Source organism: Anolis carolinensis, unplaced genomic scaffold (genome assembly GCF_035594765.1).
Source record: "Anolis carolinensis isolate JA03-04 unplaced genomic scaffold, rAnoCar3.1.pri scaffold_7, whole genome shotgun sequence".
NCBI classification, from domain to species: domain Eukaryota; kingdom Metazoa; phylum Chordata; class Lepidosauria; order Squamata; family Dactyloidae; genus Anolis; species Anolis carolinensis.
Window position 1 is genome coordinate 30,416,460 of NW_026943818.1, and position 6,694 is coordinate 30,423,153.

A 6,694-nucleotide genomic window follows, 5' to 3' on the forward strand; every position below is an offset into this window, starting at 1 on the left:
CCTATTGATTTTATGTTATGTTTTTTTTTTGCTTTGTATAATAAGGCATTGAATTTTTGCCTTAATAATAATAATTTTATGAATGTTTTAATGTCACTGAATTTTAAATTGAATTGAAATGTCATTGTAATTGTTTATATGTGTATTTTCTATTTGTAAGCCACCCTGAGTCTCCCCTTATTGGGTGAGAAGGTTTGGGAAGAAATACTGTCATAAATAAATAAATAAATATTCTGTGTCCAGGTTGGTTCATGGTTGACTTCTCTGGCAGGATGAGTCTGCAGGGCCTTTCCTGTCCCATGCAGCCGTGGGCAAGTCTACACAGGGACCACCAAGCCCAGCACTCTGCCCCGCAGCAAGCATGCAACAGAAAAGGCACCGCAGACACTCCTGCGCCTGCGCGGCCTGCTCCCTGTGAGAGCGAACTTGGCCCCGCCCACTACAGGCATCCCTTTATGCGCCTGCGCGGGCTGCTCCCTATGAGAGCGAACTTGGCCCCGCCCACTACAGGCATCCCTTTATGCGCCTGCGCGGCCTGCTCCCTATGAGAGCGAACTTGACCCCGCCCACTACAGGCATCCCTTTATGCGCCTGTGCGGCCTGCTCCCTATGAGAGTGAACTTGGCCCCGCCCACTGCAGGCATCCCTTTATGCGCCTGCGCGGCCTGCTCCCTATGAGAGTGAACGTGGTCCCGCCCACGACAGGCATCCCTCTCCCTCCCTTCTGCGCCTGCGCGGCCTCCTCGGCGTCACCGGAAGCTCCGTCACAGGGCGGCAAGATGGCGGCCCGGCCCGGTCAGAGGCGTTCGGGGCGGCGTTTCCACGGTGACCCGGGTCCGTCGAGGCTTCGTCGCCAAGGCCCGGGAGGAGGAGGAAGGGCGCCGGGAGCGTGGCCTTCCAAACCGAGCCGGGGTTGGGCGTGAGGCCGCGCCTGCCTCCCTTCCCTGCCCGGACGTTTGCAGGCCAAGGCGGGGAAGGAATCCCAGGCAGGAAAACCCCCTTGGCCTGCGCGCCCTCCCTGCCTGCCGGAGTTTGGGACTCTTCCCAACCCGTAGGCTGGCTGCTAGGCATTGTGGGAGTTGGAGTCCCAAGTTCGCCCAGGCCTCTTCTTTTTTCCTGACCTTTTTTTAAAAAAATTATGTATCAAAAAAAGTTTTCAATAAAAATGATTAAAAAAAAATAAATGGAGGTGAGCACCAACCTCCAGAGTGTGAGTAGATCAATAGGTACCGCTCCAGCGGGAAGGTAACGGCGCTCCAGGCCGTCGTGCCAGTGGCCACATGACCCTGGAGGTGTCTACGGACAACGCCGGCGCTTCGGCTTAGAAATTATTTCTACTAATAGGTTTGAGAAAGTAAAAAAGTAGACCAGAAGGAAGAAGGCGGGACCAGGAAGACACCTGTCCATCATGTCTCCTGTATCAATTTCACAATAGAATAATAGAGAATACTCATATTATACTATACTCATCATATACTATATACACATATAATATTGATAATATTCCGATGTAATACAATAGAATAATAATAATAATAATACGGTATTATAATTATATATTTATATTACATGTAATATTCCTAATAATATTGCAATATAGTCCTATAGTACAAAATAATAATATATAATGCTTATATTGTGCTGTACTAATATTATAATGTATATACATATAATATTGATAATAATATTCCGATGCAATACAATTTAATAATAATAATACACTTTTATAATTGTACATTTTGTTGTTTCATACTATTTATACACATGATTTTGCATTATTATGTTGTTTTATATTATTACATTATTATTTTACATCATTTTTATATTTGTTCTTACGTATTGCGTATTATAATTATTATTTTGCATCATTATTATATTCTGTTATTTCGTGTTATTATAATACACAGTATTTTGCATTATTATGTTGTTATTTTATATTATTATTATATTACTATTATTTTGCATCCTTATATTATTTGGATCTTATATTATTTTATATTATTATTGTTGTTTTTCATCACTATTATATTATTTTGTTCTTATTTCATATTATATTATATTATTATTATATTACATCGTTATTATATTATTCTGTTATTTCATATGTCCGATTTACCTACATGAGTGGGAATCGATTTGGAGGAAAATAATTAAATACACGTACTCCATGGACATGAAAGAAAACTGGCTGAAAGTAATGCATAGATGGTACCTAACCCCCCAAAAGATAGGATTTATGTATAAAAATACTAATAATAAATGCTGGAAATGTAAATCTCAAGTGGGCTCGTACCACCCTATGTGGTGGAGTTGCAGAAAGATGGCAAAATTTTGGACGATGATGTTAGACGAAAGTAATAAAATTCTAAACACAAACTTTGCGAAGACGCCTGAGCTCCTCCTGCTAGGGTTATATGATGAATTAGATAAGGTAGATTTAAATACAGATAAACTATTTACATTTTTTTATTACTGCAGCAAGGATGGTAATCGCAAAACAATGGAAAAGTGAGAAAGCCCCATCGAAAGATGCCTGGCTGACCAAATGGACTGAAATAAAGGATATGGACAAACTTACCTTCTGAATGAGAAAGAGCAACGGAAGAGCTATAAGAGCCACGGACTGGTCAAACTTTGAAGACTACCTTGTTACTTCAGAGAAGGGAACCAGCAAGGTTGTATTCAGATTTTCTGGGAAGTTGTAGTTTAGGTAAACATAATGAAGATTTTACTGATTGCAGTACAGTCTCCTTATCTATAGATTTGATATGCATGGTTTTACTTACTGTAGTAAACTCTCCCCTCCAAAGTGTTTGTAGGCCTCTCTATGTTCTTCACTGCAATTCTGTGATATGTTTCTGGCCCAAATATCAGCGAAATATAAGGTTTACTTGCATCCATGGGGATCTTAGAATGGGAGGTATATGTAATAGTTTAACCCTTAAGCTCTTCCTCATTAAAAAAATTGCAGGAAAGTCTAGTTATTTTTCCCCCTCCACAAATGTCTTGCAGGCATTACATTTTTTGTTCTTTTTAAAATGTAATACAATGGTATAATTTCCCCCCCCCTCCCAAGCACATCTTCTCTGTTGGTTTCTTCTTTTCTGGGTAGGAGATATTACTTTTTGGAGCCAACCCGGGATTTTATCAGTATATTTATTGTATGTGACCTCATTTGTTTTATGATTTGTTTTATTGTTGATTGACTTGTTTTATTGATATGTTTTTATATTGTCTGATATCTGGGCTTGGCCCCATGTAAGCCGCCCTGAGTCCCTTCGGGGAGATGGGGCGGGGTATAAAACTAAAATTATTATTATTATTATTATTATTATTATTATTATTATTATTATTACCTTAAGAAAAGATGATAAGAACTATCTAAATGGAACATAAATGATTAGTGACAAAGATCGGAAGTCAATCCCCCCCCCCATTGCTAGTGTCTATCCCCTCTCACAATCCCTAATCCAGACACACTTGCCCTGCCCCTGCCCTCCCTTCCCTGTTCCCCTGCCGTATGTCGTCTTATGTTTTATGTTTGATGTTTTAAAAGAAACTTCTCAATAAAAATGATACAAAAAATAAAATAAAAAAATAAACTTAACCAAACCTGGCTGTTTAAACAAAATCAAATAAACATGTCATCCATAAATCAAAATAAAAACACACACTTCTTTACACCAACTTTGGTTGCAAATGTATGCAATTTCCTTGAGAAACCTCTTCCTTCCTTCCCAGGCACCATTTCTTAAACCCAGAAAGGGAAAACACACGTAGGAGCCGCCTGAATTCTCACTTCTCTGTCCTTACGGCTGAGTTACAACTCGCTGAGCTTGTTTTGATTCTGTTTCTATACAAAACGGTGGCTCCCATCATGAAATCAATAAAGTTTATTATTTCACGACGGCCAGGTTTTGGGTGTTTTTATTGGGGAGGGAAATGCAGACATTTTGCTTGTTGCGCCATTCGCCTGAAACTAAGTAAAATCTCTGGGAACGAACAGAGGATGGGAGAAGAACCGTTGCATTTTGCCCTGAGTCTGGAAACGGTCTTCCGAATGATCACCAAGGCCACCTTGGTGTAAAAGAGAGAGCTGTTTCTTTATAAAAAGGAGAGTTAAAGTGCGATAAATGCTCACTATCCCAGGCCTGCGAGTCCACAGGAATTCCAGACAGGAAACAATCAGGGCCAGCTAACGCGTTCACAACAAAGGATTCCCCCAGGCAGGAATGCAGCCAGTCTTTGAGGCTGCAAGGCCATTCAATGCTAATCAAGGCGGCCAATGGCAACATTCACACTTGCCTCCAAGACAAGAGTTCTTTCTCTCGCCCTGGACGTGATTCCACAGATAGATAAACCTCCCTTGCTTAGTTTTCCAAAATACCACACAAGCTCTGAGGATGCCTGCCATAAATGTGGGCGAAATGTCAGGAGAGAATGCTTCGGGAACATGGCCATAGTATTGTGCGGTTGCAAAGTTGCAGAGGTTGCATGGGATGGTGGGAGTTGCAGTTTGGCAAGGCACCAGCACTCTTGGGTGGAGGGGGTGAAAGGCCTTGCAAACCTCTCACTCCCAAGATTATTATTAGTAGTATTAGTATTATTTAAGATTAATACTGGATCAAAGAAATATCAATTAATATTACATTAAGTCCTAATGGCTTTTCTGTCTGTCGCCCTCCTGTGGACAGAAGAAGATTGCACTTGCCTTGAAACTCTGATTCTTTGCTCTCTGCTGCCATCCAATGGTCAGGTCGGGAAGTGCAGCACAAAGGCGCCTTCAACGCTCGAGGCTGCACTTCCGCCTCTGACCATTGGATGGCAGCAGAGAGCGAAGACTCAGAATCCCAAGGCAAGTGCAATATTCTTCTGTCCACAGGAGGGCGACAAAGAGAAAAGACATTAGGAATCCCATTGATAGATCATTGAGCCATTTGGGAAATATAATTACATGACAATAGTAATACTACTAATAATAACATCCTGGGAGTTAGGGTTTTGCAAGGTCTTTCCCGTCTTCTGCCCAGGAGTGCCGGTGCCTTGTCAAACTACAACTCCCACCATCCTAGACAAACTCTACAACAGCTCAATGCCATTGGAGCCTAGGAGATATAACCCCCCCTTGCTTAGTTTTCCAATAAGAATAACATAATAACAACAAAACTTTATTTCTAGACCGCCCTCTCTCCTCCAGAGGATGTACATATAATTCACTATAATTGTATATTTTTATTATATGAAATATTACTAATAATATTGCAATATAGTCGTATAATATAACTCGCTGTACCCGGCCACGCGTTGCTGTGGCGTAGTCCTTAGTGGGGTTTTCTTCGTGGCATAAAGAGGATTCCCCGTAGGTAGGAAGCAGCCAGGCTTTGATGCTGCAAGGGTATTCAAGTTGGCCAACAATGGAGTCCCCTAGGTATGAAGCAGCCAGGCTTTGATGCTGCAAGGCTATTCAATGGGATTCAAGTTGGCCGACAATGGAGTCCCCTAGGTATGAAGCAGCCAGGCTTTGATGCTGCAAGGCTATTCAAGTTGGCCGACAATGGAGTCCCCTAGGTATGAAGCAGCCAGGCTTTGATGCTGCAAGGCTATTCAATGGGATTCAAGTTGGCCGACAATGGAGTCCCCTAGGTATGAAGCAGCCAGGCTTCGATGCTGCAAGGCTATTCAATGGGATTCAACTTGGCCGACAATGGAGTCCCCTAGGTATGAAGCAGCCAGGCTTCGATGCTGCAAGGCTATTCAATGGGATTCAAGTTGGCCGACAATGGAGTCCCCTAGGTATGAAGCAGCCAGGCTTTGATGCTGCAAGGCTATTCAATGGGATTCAAGTTGGCCGACAATGGAGTCCCCTAGGTATGAAGCAGCCAGGCTTTGATGCTTCAAGGCTATTCAATGGGATTCAAGTTGGCCGACAATGGAGTCCCCTAGGTATGAAGCAGCCAGGCTTTGATGCTGCAAGGCTATTCAATGGGATTCAAGTTGGCCGACAATGGAGTCCCCTAGGTATGAAGCAGCCAGGCTTTGATGCTGCAAGGCTATTCAATGGGATTCAAGTTGGCCGACAATGGAGTCCCCTAGGTATGAAGCAGCCAGGCTTTGATGCTGCAAGGCTATTCAAGTTGGCCGACAATGGAGTCCCCTAGGTATGAAGCAGCCAGGCTTTGATGCTGCAAGGCTATTCAATGGGATTCAAGTTGGCCGACAATGGAGTCCCCTAGGTATGAAGCAGCCAGGCTTTGATGCTGCAAGGCTATTCAAGTTGGCCGACAATGGAGTCCCCTAGGTATGAAGCAGCCAGGCTTTGATGCTTCAAGGCTATTCAATGGGATTCAAGTTGGCCGACAATGGAGTCCCCTAGGTATGAAGCAGCCAGGCTTTGATGCTGCAAGGCTATTCAATGGGATTCAAGTTGGCCGACAATGGAGTCCCCTAGGTATGAAGCAGCCAGGCTTTGATGCTGCAAGGCTATTCAATGGGATTCAAGTTGGCCGACAATGGAGTCCCCTAGGTATGAAGCAGCCAGGCTTTGATGCTGCAAGGCTATTCAATGGGATTCAAGTTGGCCAACAATGGAGTCCCCTAGGTATGAAGCAGCCAGGCTTCGATGCTGCAAGGCTATTCAATGGGATTCAAGTTGGCCAACAATGGAGTCCCCTAGGTATGAAGCAGCCAGGCTTTG

The 6,694-nt window shown here is 43.1% G+C and overlaps 1 long non-coding RNA gene across 1 annotated transcript; it reads left to right on the top strand.

Annotated features, from left to right (window-relative positions):
* Positions 1–621: 621 nt before the first annotated feature.
* Positions 622–3,909, top strand: LOC134293198 (uncharacterized). The gene is made up of 2 exons (XR_010000211.1): positions 622–1,189; positions 2,479–3,909. It is a non-coding gene; the product is annotated as an uncharacterized LOC134293198 (long non-coding RNA).
* The last annotated feature ends 2,785 nt before the right edge of the window (positions 3,910–6,694 follow it).